The sequence below is a fragment of the Mustela putorius genome, unplaced genomic scaffold (genome assembly GCF_011764305.1).
Source record: "Mustela putorius furo isolate JIRA1106 unplaced genomic scaffold, ASM1176430v1.1 tig00000407_pilon_pilon_pilon, whole genome shotgun sequence".
NCBI classification, from domain to species: domain Eukaryota; kingdom Metazoa; phylum Chordata; class Mammalia; order Carnivora; family Mustelidae; genus Mustela; species Mustela putorius.
The window spans coordinates 16830481-16843730 of record NW_025421373.1 but is presented as its reverse complement, the minus strand read 5'-3'; the positions used below and the strand labels follow the sequence as shown (position 1 = coordinate 16843730).

At 35.3% G+C, this 13250-nt stretch overlaps 1 protein-coding gene across 1 annotated transcript in view; it reads left to right on the top strand.

Annotated features, from left to right (window-relative positions):
• The window catches only part of HCN1 (hyperpolarization activated cyclic nucleotide gated potassium channel 1), a 392857-nt gene that overhangs the window by 240508 nt on the left and 139099 nt on the right, over window positions 1-13250 (top strand). The gene's annotated exons all lie outside the window — the stretch shown is intronic.

Genomic DNA, 13250 nt, shown 5'->3' with positions numbered 1-13250 from the left:
TCATTCCTAGTCAGAAAATTAATAATTAAATGTGTATATAAATTAGCTGTTAACCACTTATATTACAGAAAGTTAACTAATGTAATTCATTTTAACAAATTCATAAGGATTACAAGGTAAGAGTGATTTGAATTTTAAAAAAAAAATAAATACTTCTCTACTGCTTCAAGTTAGCACTGAAATGAGAAGCAGACATCCTGACACAGAGAAAGGAAAACCAAAGACCTAAATGATTCTTGACATGGATAACCAAAATTTTGAATAAGAAAAAGTCCAGGGGCTCCTGAGTGACTCAGTGCAGTGAGAGGCTTTCTTCTGCTCCATGGTCCTGGGAATCGCCCGGGGTGGGGCTCCCTGCTCAGCAGAGTCCGTTTTTCCCTCTCCTCCTGCCCCTTCCCTCCCAGGCTCCAACTCCCACCGATGCTCATGCCCTCACTCTCTCTCTCAAATAAACAAAGTCTTTCAAAATAAATAAATAAATAAATAAATAAATAAATAAATAAAAAGATAAGAATAGAAAGTCTAAAACTCATTAGCACTAGCAACAGAAAATCTGAAACTGTGACTAAACTCACATCTAAAATGAAATTGTAGTGGGGCTCCTGGGTGGCTCAGTGGGTTAAAGCCTCTGCCTCTGGCTCAGGTCATGATCTCAGGGTCCTGGGATTGAGTCCCACATGGGGCTCTTTGCTCAGCAGGGAGCCTGCTTCCTCCTCTCTCTCTGCCTGCCTCTGCCTACTTGTGATCTCTGTCTGTCAAATAAATAAATAAAATCTTAAAAAAAAAAAAAAAAAGAGGCTAAGGTTTCCCAATTACGGCTAACACACGGCTTTTAAAATGAAATTCAATGATATTATTTAATTTGTACCTAGTAAGAATATGTAGAATAGTTTTTTTGTTTTTGTTTTTAAATATCTACCAGTTTTCCTTCTAAATGCCAAAGGGTTTGCATTCCTTATTTCACTTAGTGGTAGTGGTTTTATCTCCCCCCCTTTTTTTTTTGTAGCAGACAATACAGAAAGAGATTAAGTGGCCTCCCCAATGTAAAACACCTAGTGGGAAGCCCAGCAAGAACTTTGCTTAAGAACTGTCTCACTCCAAAGTATGTTCCCCTTTCACCACAGTCCAGGCTTTACAGGCCAAAGACAGAATGTTCTCCTTCTGATAATGCCCTGAAGTTTTGAAAATGAAAGTAATCAAGAACTACCTCCACAGCATTTTAGCAAAGTGGGATTTGTTCTCAGAGCCAAAGATTAGTTGAATAAGGACATGAAATACTCCCTTGTACTTTAAATGACTTAGAAACAATGTCATCACGTATTGTACCATAATTTTAATCAGGTAGTTTCATCAATGTTAAGTAATCAAAACTTTTATGGATTAATACTTGAATTCAAAGTGTTTTCCTAGTTTATCTAACACACTTCAAGATGACTTATGTTCTTTATGAGCATTTTACACTTTGTTTTACTTGTAAAATTTTTTTAAAAATGTGTCAATAAGCACAAATTAAAATAAGAACAATTTAGTTGAAACATACGTTTGATATACAGACACACATCTTAGAAATACCACATTTTTCCAAAACAGATCAATGCAATGAGACAATAAATTTTTCTTTACAGGTGATGTTATCAATATCTACAACTTGGTCAAATCTACTAAAGCACTTGGATGTTGCAAGTTAATTTGCAAGAGAAACTAGGGTTATATAAAAGGAAAGGCTGACTGGATTTTGGAGAACACATAAATATTCAGAACTTTTTGGAAAAGGCAGAAGGATTTTTCTCAGCAGAGCATCTATGAGGCTTCAACATTAACCCTAAACACTGAAAATTGTGGAATTTTTAAAAATGTTTTTAATGAACCAAAACATGGGTTTTAGACCACTGGTCTCTCTCTCTCACACACACACATCTTTAAAGATAGGTCAGTGAAGCGCATTCTGGGGACAGCCATTGGGTGTTTTTGTTTGTTTATTTTGTTTTAACATTTAAGGGTAGAAAATTATAATGCATTCAGTTCTTGGTATCTTGGAAACAAGAAGCAGTAAAAATCACCTTAGCAAGAAAACATTTAAAGAAATGCAGAGCTGACCAGTATCAGCTGGCTGTGTAGGAGTCAACTCCTAGCAAACGTTGGGAAGCCAACCATTCCTTCCTCTCATGGGAAGCAGCAGGACCATGTGAACATGCCTTCTGTAGCAGAGGTATATACACCGCCAAGTGGTGTGTATATGGTGGTGGTTTTATGAATTCAGATTCCACTTCCCTTTTCTCTGCACTGAAGTTTAACATTTTCCTTTTCCTTTAGTTTGCCTGGTGACTGGAGAAGAATTGTGTTTCCCCCCCTATACTTAGACACGTAACAAAACTTTCTCAGAATTCGCGTGGGGAGCAGATATTAAGCACTTCTGAACCGTCCTCAGGGACAGATTCTGTCAAAATTTTTGCTCCTCCATGAAGAGAACTGGTAGCTTTCTGTGAGGGATCCTCACACTTATCTAAACCATTTTGCCTATTCAAACAGTTAAGCAGAATTAACTGCAGGGAGAGATGAAGCCCTTCTTCAGGTTAGAAGGAACGGGAGAATCTTGCCTGTGGAGCCTCAGGAAGGTAAACTCCTGGTATCTACTTTGTTATTCCCACAGAATTACAACACCATTCACTCATTTTTGTTTTCCACATCATCAAGTTCTAAATCTTGGTTTGTTGTACGCTTTGTGTGTGTTCCTTCTTCTGCCATTCCCAAACATCTCTCTGTTTCAGGTCGTCCTTATTTCATATTTAAATTACAGATAAAGCCTCCTAGCTAAACAGCTAGCCTCCTTTCTCTCCTCGCATGATCCCATGTCATACCTTCCTGTCATTAGAATCTCTTAATCAATCCATCGATCAAACAATAAGAATGAATCACATTACTTTTCTAGTCCAGAATCTCAGTAATTGCAATTAATTTTATTTATAAATTTTGTAATTCATTTTAAACTGCACAACAGTGAAATGATCCAAATGGCTCAAACATGTCGTCTTTCCCTGCTCTGTTAATTAGCCTTTTGCATGGTTAGTTGTTTATTTTCTCTCACTTGCACGGGGTTAGATTATTCCCTCCTCTAACTCTTCCTTCTCCTCATTCTTTCTTTCCATCACTACCATCTTCATATGAAATATCTTCTATTATCTTCTCAGCTAACATTACTAAATCGCTCTGTAATACTTGAAAGGATTATTTGACATCTTGATAGGATTACTAGTGGGTTGCCAGAAATTAACCTATGGTTATTTCATGTATTCACGCCATTTATATCCAAGGATTTAATGCATGATTTTTTTAATTTATTCAATGATCCCATAGTTGTTTCTTAGTATTAAATAAAATGCCACACAGATGGAGCTAATTAGTATTATATGAATATAAATTATATAAGTAAGTACTTTATTGTGAAAGAATAAGATAAGATGATACAAGCTGTTAATTGTGAACATACACCGCTGCAGCTGAATTTATGGTAATGACTTCATACTGTTCCCTGCAACAAGGGACACATTTAAAGTTTTGGTAAGAAAATCCCAAACCACCACTCATCTGCTGTTAATTACTCATTGTGCGATGGGCATTATATGCTAGGTAATTGTAATAACACATCAATGTCATCTTCCCTGATGTCATTATGTTCACATACTAAACACACAGTACTGTTAAAGAAATTATAAGAAGTGATTCCTTGATTTAAAGCATATTTTATCATTAATGACGTTGCAGATAATTTCTTATGAGTAACACATAAGCTCCATATGTGTGTGTATCTGTAAGTGCACATCATACACACACACACACACACACACACATATATATAGTATGAAAACTATGAAAAAATGAAAATGTTTTTCAGGGTAGACAGTAGTAGTAGAAATTATTCTTCTATTGAATTATTGGTTTAATATAAATAAATGTGTCTATTAATGAAGACCTAAAATACTGTAGGACATGTCTGTCCATATTTAACATAAATTTGCAACATAGACAACAATAAAGAAAATGAAAATATGTATACTGAAAATACGTTAAGTTTTATTAACGAAAACAAATCCTCAAATACAGTTTGGGAAATAATGTAATAGTATTATAAATTAATAGTGGCATTCCATGCCATCTGACTAGTGAAAATGTCATTTTTCTCAAAAACGTCAGAATATTTTGGTAAATTTATTTATGACAAGTGTTGAGATTTTTATTATTATTATTATGTCCAGTTAGCCAGCATATAGTATATCATTAGTTTTTCATGCAGCATTCAATGAGTCATTAGTTTCATATGATACCCAGTTACCATATCTTCCTACTCCCCTCTCTTCTGTAACTCTCAGATTGTTTCCTAGAGTACTGAGTTTTTGTTGTTATTGTTTGTTTGTTTTTCCCTCTAGCTTTTGATTCTGAATCTTAGGTGACCTTACCCAGAGATAAATGTCAACGTCCTAATAGCTATAGAAGGCACTTGGCTTCTTTGTGTATTTTTAAAGCAAAGCAAGTAATATGTTGAGGTAATTCTTAATCACAAATTTAATAATGTTCTTATCCTTTTAAAGTAAATCAGTAATTTTTATGGAGTATTTTTTTTTATGAGCAATGAACTTGGCAAGGTCAGAGAAATAAGTATGTGATAGACAGCTCTTTCTGTCAAAGAAGTTTACTTGGGAAGATGACAGAAAAATAAAATTGTACACTTTAAAGAAAATCCCAACATAGTAGTTGAAGACATTTTGGAATCCAGGCAATCAGGAACTCTTCACTGAACCTCTCTCATGTGCCAGACCCTGGGATAAGTCCTGGCCTATGATGATGGTAAGCTAGTGAGATAGGAACAGATAATATGGTACAGATGTGATAGCAAGTGATTTTACTAATGAAAATTGTTACAGCAATTCTAAGGAAATATCGCTAAGGAAGTGATAAAAATTGAGCTGAATTTTGAAGAATGGATAGAATTTAAATCGGTAGAAAGGAGAAGAGCCTCCCATGCATGTGGAATATAGTGAACAGTTACTCCTTGGGAGGAACTCTGATGCAGGGAAGTCCATGGGCTGTTTGTGGGGGGAAGTAGGAGTTTGGCTGTAGTGAAGTTTTTGGGGAAGGACTGAGATAGAAAAAGCTAGAAAGATAGAAAAATTGACTAAGACCTGATTGTGAGGAACTTTCAGTGCTGAGCTGAAAGAAGCTGAATTTAGGAGATTGTTACTGAAGGGTTTCGTGTCTTGTACTATTCAACCACATGCAATTATCAGTGCTTAGACCCCTCTGTGAGCTTGATGTTTCTCCCATTAACATCCCAGCAACACATAAGACGCTGAAGGAGTTTGAATGGCAGAGTTGTAAAAGGAGTGGCATACTTTATTGATACATATTGTTCTAAGCTGATAAATTATGGGGAATGAAAGGAAAAATCTGCCTGAATTTAGAAGGCTTTCTTGGAGAGATTTGATTATTTTTTAAAAAGTGAAATTAAAGAATATTTATGAGCTAGACATTGTGCTTTTAGCATGTTTAAGTTGTGCTGTGTACATAGGTATCTCCAACAAAATGGAAAGTCAACTTCCTAATTTCTGTAGAAGACACTTGGTTTCCATAGAAGGCACTTGGTCTGTCTACATGTACATATATGTGGGTATATTTACTTAATAACTATAAATTAGAAAATTGACACTCAACATTGAATTCTGTATTTTTCAGTTCCTGTTTAAAAAACAGTTGTAAAAACAAAAGTGTATCTCAACAGTCCCATTTTTCAAAATACATTGTTTGGTTTTCTTTTTTTTTTAACTTAATGAAAAGGTTAATAAGCTGTGTGTTATTTTATAGGATATGCTTCTGTTACTCACTGTTTTGTTGACATATTTATCCATGTGATTGCATGTTGCTGCAAAGCACTCATTTTCAATGCAGTATAATATTCCAGAGTGTATATATACTATTGACAGTTTTTTGGTTGTTTTTTTTTTTTTTTTGCTGTTAAAAGCCATGCTGCTGTGAACTGTTTTTTGTGGGTTTTTTTAGATTTTATTTTTATTTATTTCTCAGAGAGAGAGAGAGTGCACAAGCAGGCAGAGGGAGAAGCAGGCTTCCTGCCGAGCAAGGAGCCCAATGTGGGACTTGATCCCAGAACACTGGGATCATGACCCAAGCTGAAGGCAGCCACTTAACTGATTGAGCCACCCAGTCTTCCCTGAACATTTTTCTTTACACACATTCCTGTGCAAGAGTTTCTCTTGGGTATTTAACTGTAAATGGATAAGTTATAGATTAAGTAAATCTCATGAATTAAAACAAGTTACCTATGACTTTCAGAATTAGAAGTTAAAACCCTGTGTGGTTTTAGCACAGTTCTGGTAAATTTTGAGGAGTGGATTTAATATAAGACAAGGAAGGGGAAGGAGAGCTTATTGGGACATCAGGGTAGAGTTCTGACCTTAGTGTTATAAGGAGTGTGGAGTGTGCGTGTGTGTATGTGTGTGTGTACTTAATGGTAATGTTTTGCTATGAGTTAAAGAGACATAGACAACTTACAGAAAGTCAAAAAAGTGCATTAAATTAGGTCTACCAGGTGATAAATTGAAAAATAGGCTGTTCAGGTCTGGAATGCCAGTTCCATGATGTTATCCACGCCCACCCTCCATTTGTCACAGGATGCAACTGCTGATGGTACTGTTGGGAAGGCTTCCCTACCCCAGCCATCAAGTCCACATTTCAGGTGAGAAGAGAAAAGCCAAATGGCAGAGAAGACAACCCCAATTGGGACATTGTCTTATGTTTCTAGAAACCCCACCCAGTAACTTTGACTTTTACCTCATTGACCAGTAATGAATCATTTGGCTGCCCCATTCTTCTAAAAAGTATAAATAACCTATTTTATTGTGCTGACCATATTGCCACACCAAATCTTTGGGGATTCTGTAAGGAAAAGGGAATGGATATTGATAAAGCAATCAACAGTGTGCCCCAAGATACAAGAAGGGTGTGAGATAACAGACACTGATTTTCTTATAATCAGATTACTTCTGTGTCTAGAATAATGGAAAGATAAAATTTGAGATGTAGAAATGAACCTTAGAATCCAGAAGTCCAAATTTTCTTTTTAAAATGAAAAGATAGCTAGAGAAGGTAAATGACTTTCTTAGGTTCTTAAAGTTATTAGTGACTGATCTCTTGAGCCTACATTTCTTGACTCTCAGGAAGGTTTATTTCTATATCTCCAGGTGTTTCTTTTCTATCTAAAGCACCACACAGGTAGGGTTGCCACAGGATGGCTTTGAAGTTACAAAGTAGTGGAACATTTTAAAAAGAGGAAGATTTCTAGTTCTGTGAAAAATGCTGCTGCTATTATGATAGGGATTGTATTAAATCTGAAGATTGCTTTGAGTAGTATGAAAATTTTAACAATATTGGTTCTCCTAATCCATGAGCATGGAATATCTTTCTGTTTGTTTGTATCATCTTCAGTTTCTTTCATAAATGTTTTATAGTTTTCAGAACATAGGTCTTTTACCTCTTTGGTTAAGTTTATTCCTACATATTTTATCCTTTTTCGTACAATTGTAAATGGGACTATTTTCTTAATTTCTCTTTCTTTTACTTCACTATTAGTGTATAGAAAAGCAACAGATTTATGTACACTAATTTTGTATTCTGTGACTTTACTGAGTTCATTTATCAATTCTAATAGTTTTGGGGGGAGTCTTACAAGGTTTTCTATACAAAGTATCATGTCATCAGCAAATAGTGAAGATCTTACTGCTTCCTTACCAGTGGATGCCTTTTAATTTCTCTTTCTTGTCTAATTGCTGTGGCTAGGACTTCCAGTACTATTTTGAATAACAGTGGTGAGAGTAGACATTCTTATCTTGTTCCAGATCTTAGAGGGAAAGCTCTCAGTTTTTCACCATTAAGTATGTTCACTCTAAGTGTTTTGTGGCCTTTATTATTTTGAGATAATGTTCCCTCTAAACCTACTTTGTTGAGAGTTTTTACTGTGAATGGATGTGGTACTTTGTCAAATGCTTTTTCTACATCTACTGAAATGCTCATATGGTTTTTATCCTTTGGTTTCTTAAAGTGATATATCACATCAAGTGATTTGTGAATGTTGAATCACCCTTGTATCCCTGGAATAAGTCTCTGTTGATCATGTTGGATGATTTTTTTAATGTATTTTTTGATTCAGTTTGCTAATACTTTGTTGTGGATTTCTGCATCTATGTTCATCAGAGGTATTGGCCTGTAGTTCTCTTTTTTTGTGGTGTCTTTATCTGGTTTTTCTATCAGGGCAATACTGGTATCATAATTTATCCTTCCTCTTCTATTTTTTGGAATAGTTTGAGAAGAATAGGTACTTATTCTTCTTCAAATGTTTAGTAGAATCCATGCTAGTACAGCCATTGTGTAAAACAGTATGGAGATTCCTCAAAAAATTAAAAATAGAATTACCATTTGTTCAAATAATTCCACTACTATTTACCCAAAGAAAATGAAAACAGTACTTCAAAAGATATGTGTATCCTTATGTTTATTGCAGCATTATTTACAATAGCCAATATATGGAAGCAACCAAAATGTTCATCCTTAGATAAATGGATAAAAAAGAAATATAGTGTAATATTTCTCAGCTACAAAAAGGATGAAATTTTGCCATTGCAACAACATGGATAGATCTAGAGGATATAATGCTGAGTGAAATAAGTCAGAGAAAGACAATGATTTCACTCGTATACAGAATTTAAGAAAAAAACAAAGGAAAAAGACAAAGAATAGACTCTTAAATATAGAAAACAAACTGGTAGCTCCAAGAGGGAAGGTGAATGGGGGGATGGGTGAATTAGGTGAAGGGGATAAAGAGTACACTTATCATGATGAGAACTGAATAATATATAGAGTTGTTGAATCGTTATATTGTATGCCTGAAACTAACATTATACTGTTGGTTAATTATACTTGAATAAATTTTAATAATTTAAAAAAAATCAAAAGAGGATTGTTTACCAGGTTGTGGATGGGATATGAGTGACCACAAGGGATAGCAGGGTGCCTAGGCATAGTTATCACAGAACAGTTACCAACACCGAAAGTCAGAAAAGGGGGTCGTATAGATAGGGCTGCATTGATAAGAGTAGTTACTTTTAAGAAAAAACATAGCCAACTCACTCTCTTCAAAGTGGAAGCTCGAGTACTGACTACATTCTCCTTCTTCCCTTGCTTCTGTGTCAGATGATTGAATCCAACTGGAAGTCAGAGACAAGGGATCCTATTAACTGTATTCGACAAGGGTCAGTTTCCTAGATAAAGAGCAGGGTAGAGAGGGGTGAAGGACAGACATGGAGGGGAAGATTTCCAGTATGATAGCTTATTCTGAAGAGACATCTCCAGTAGAAACACTTGCTCACTTACTAACATATCTTTGGGGACTTCTGGCTCTTGATTGCTCCAGTATCCTAATTCCTGGCTGATGTTCACTTCTTCCTTTTTCATTCCCAACCCTTTGAAGGTATTAGCTTCTAAGATACTGATTTCTTGCATCCGAAGTACCTCTCATTAAGAACTTGTGAGTAGTAGGTAAACATCCCCATGGTAAACTGTTCCAGTGTTTCCTTGAGACTCTCTCATCCTAATACCTATGCCCTGGTTCTTTCAGGATATGAAATAATAGGTTAGAGTCCTGTAAGGTTGTTCAACAAAGGGAGCTTTATAGTGTCACAGTATGTCACACTATCAGCTCCCCCAAACAAGGCACATAATATTTGATACTTTTAAGCAAGCCCAGTCTGACACAGTTTGATATTCATCCTTAATTCGTTTAAGTGTTGAAAAGGATACCTGGCAAAAACATAAATTCCTCATCATTAATGCTTCCTGATACAAAGGGATTTATATGCAAAAGGAACATAAAGGCACCCACTGTTTACTTCCTAATATTCTGTAGTGAAGATTAGTCATGCCAATGCAAATGAGCGATTTGTGCTTTGGTAATTCTCCTGGGTTGGATTATGTCAATGGGATAGAAAATTAGGTATAAATCTCCAAATCATAATAAAGTACTTTTACAGACAGGTATTAGAACTTTCTACAGGCAAACTGCCTTTATTTGTAACTCCTCAAGGAAGCAATTCCCAGATGGCTATTGTCCATAAGCACAGTATTTGCTTCCATTTTTACAATTGTGTTTGCTTTCTGTTCCCACTTCTGTGTTAATCTCAGGACCCAGCTGTTGACAGTTACATTGATTTATCAGCATCAGAGTCTAACTGGAAGCTTACTATTATTTTCCTCATGGGCTTGCCAGCCTAAACATATGACCTTTTTCCTACTATAATGCCATTTAGAAAAGATCAGATTGCTTGGCTTTTTAAAGCTGCTTGCAAAACAATATTAAATAGATTAGAAGTCCATTAATGCTATCATCATTATTTTTTAGCTCAGGCAAGCTCTGTGATAGGTGATTGCCCTCATTTTATATATGCATAAATATTTTATAATATAAATGTAATGATATATTAAAATAGGTAGAAACATGCAATGGGGTAAACATGTTTAATCTTTATGTTTGCATATAGTTTGAATAAATATCATTTAATGAATACGTTTTCTCACCTTATGTTGCTTAAATTTTAGCAGAGTGTATTCTAGTCACTTTTTCTTTGATCATTCTAAATATGGTAAGACAGGATTCAAAGACAATAAAAAAATGTGGTTTCTTTATTCATAAAATCAATTCTCAAACCTACCCCCCCACACAAGATGTAATTCACACGAAACTGCCTCTTTAGAATTTTGGGGTACCCACTTTCCCATATGTAGACTTGTGTGGTGATAATTCTATGTGTCATTCTAATAAGAGACATTCCATGCCTGTCTCCAACCTTGTCAACTTGACTTTGTAAAAATATGTACCTCAGCATATTTAGAATTTCTACTTTTTTCCTTAATATTTGTCCAGTGGTCTAAACGAGATTTTGAAGTCTGCCTGACAAGTTTTTGTTGCTCTTGCTTTTGGTTTCTTTTCTGGGAGGTATTGGTAGGGTTGAAATTTTCTACCATAAAGTCATGCACCTTTAGCATGACCTTGATTTTTTTTTTCTCTCTGCACTAATGAGACCCTGGGTAGCTCTTATTTAAGGAAACTGCTTTTGTCTTCTTGACCATATTAAATTGATCATTGCTGACTATGGGTAACCTATTGCTTCATGTATTTACATTTTGAGTACATTCAAAGGGCTTTGAGAAAAATTCTTAGTTTTGTTTTAGGTGTCACGATTAAGAAGATTACACTGTATTTCTTCCAGTTACCTGCTGGAGGCAGTGATCTTGTATTTATTTTAGCAATGAAATTGGATATAACACGATCACTTTCTCTGCAATAGCTATGCCATGACGAAACAGCAGTTTAAAGGTCAAATACTACAGAACCTAGGAAACACTAAACTATAGATTCTGTCCTTAACCTAACTTAGTACTAAATACTGATTTAAAAAATGGGTCCTCTGATAATTGCTATGTGATTTTTCCAGATAATAATATATTGCAGAAATGTTTACATTAAGATAGTCACAAAAGTTAATTATTAATGGCAATTTGTTTAATACTAAATTATGAGTAGCCACTTAACACCTCAGGCCATCCACCAAAAATAGTCAGTTCGCTAATATTTAATGCCTGACACTGCACTAAGTGAAAACTACATTTGGATGTTCTCATGACCTACTGAGTTTTGAGTCCTATGCAATTTTAACTAGTTCAGGGCCCTGGCAAAGCAAAATCAAACTTTATTATATTTAAGTGTGTTCTATGTCGTTTGGTCCCTACATGGGGAATAATTCTGGGAAGCTCAGGAAATTCTAAAATTTGGCAACACAGAGTTATGCATTGCCATTATCTTTTTTAATGAGCTGGGAGTGGGGAGGAATAGGAAGGAAAAGGATGACTCAGGGTCCCCTGCTCACCAAGGATTCATGACTTATCCAAATACAGAGAAGCCTTTACCACTTTTATTCCCTATCTAAAGAGAACACTGGAATATATTGAAAATAATCATATTCAATTGATTGTATTTCAGAAAGCAAAAAGCGTGTTTTTTGTTTTGTTTTCATATACACAAAAATCATGGGAAGCTACATAAGAACACCATATAAATACTACTACCCATTTATAAATGGGCCATGCAGCCTCACCTCATAGGAACTCTAAGAACTATTTCCACTAGGCTAGTCACATTTCCACATGTGATCACGGACCACATTTGTTAATTCCAGTGTCAATGTTAGATTTGTCATCCTCATTTAAGGGAACCAACGCAACTTCTGTTAGGTTGTTGTCAGTTGATGTATATTGGGTATGTGTTCCATCTTTGGTTCCTGACGAAAATATGTAAATGATGATATTTGCGTTATTAGAGTGGTGTTTCAAATTTAACTTTAAGCACTTTGAGTCTAGAAAAGCAAAAGTGTATCATTGTGAGAGACCATTTGCCTTCGTCCCAGGAGAAAACAAGTGAGGAGGAAACTATACGAAAGCATGTCTGAAAATTAGCAAGGATGCTAATCCCCCGAAAAGGCACTCATGAAGGAAAGCATACCTAATAAATTTGAAATGTTTTATATTATTTCAGTTTTAAAGTCACCATTTAAATATATCATGAGTTATTTATACCATCTGTTATACAGATATCAATGAGAGACTAGTTGATCAAATTGCTAAGGACATCTGTTCCATTTTATTAAAATTAAAGTTCATATTTCACAGTGGAAATACTCTGAACCTTAATGAGAGATTCTGGTTTCCTTTGTAGTTCAAGGGAAGGTACTGTCTTTTCTACTTCCAACAAAATTCAACGTACCTATAGTAACATTAGCAAACAGACTAATGCTCGGATATTGTTATTCTCGGTTCAATATTTTTCCTAGATTCCATTAGTATCAGTCACTACTGGATGTTTGTGATACAAAGATGGTTAGGATATGTATGGTCCCTACTTTTAGGGAGCTTTGGTTATACCGCTGAAGACAAACAAATAAGCAGATGGTACAGTGCAATCACATGATAAATGGAAGCATAAACCCGGGGTTACATCGAGGAGAAGCTGGACCTAGCTGGGGGGGCTAACTTGGAGGGATAAAGGTGGATATTTGAGAATGTCACAAACTGGTTTCCATCTTGAAAGACTAGCTGAGAAAAAAAAAAAAAAGAAGGAAAAAAAAGAAGAGAAAAAA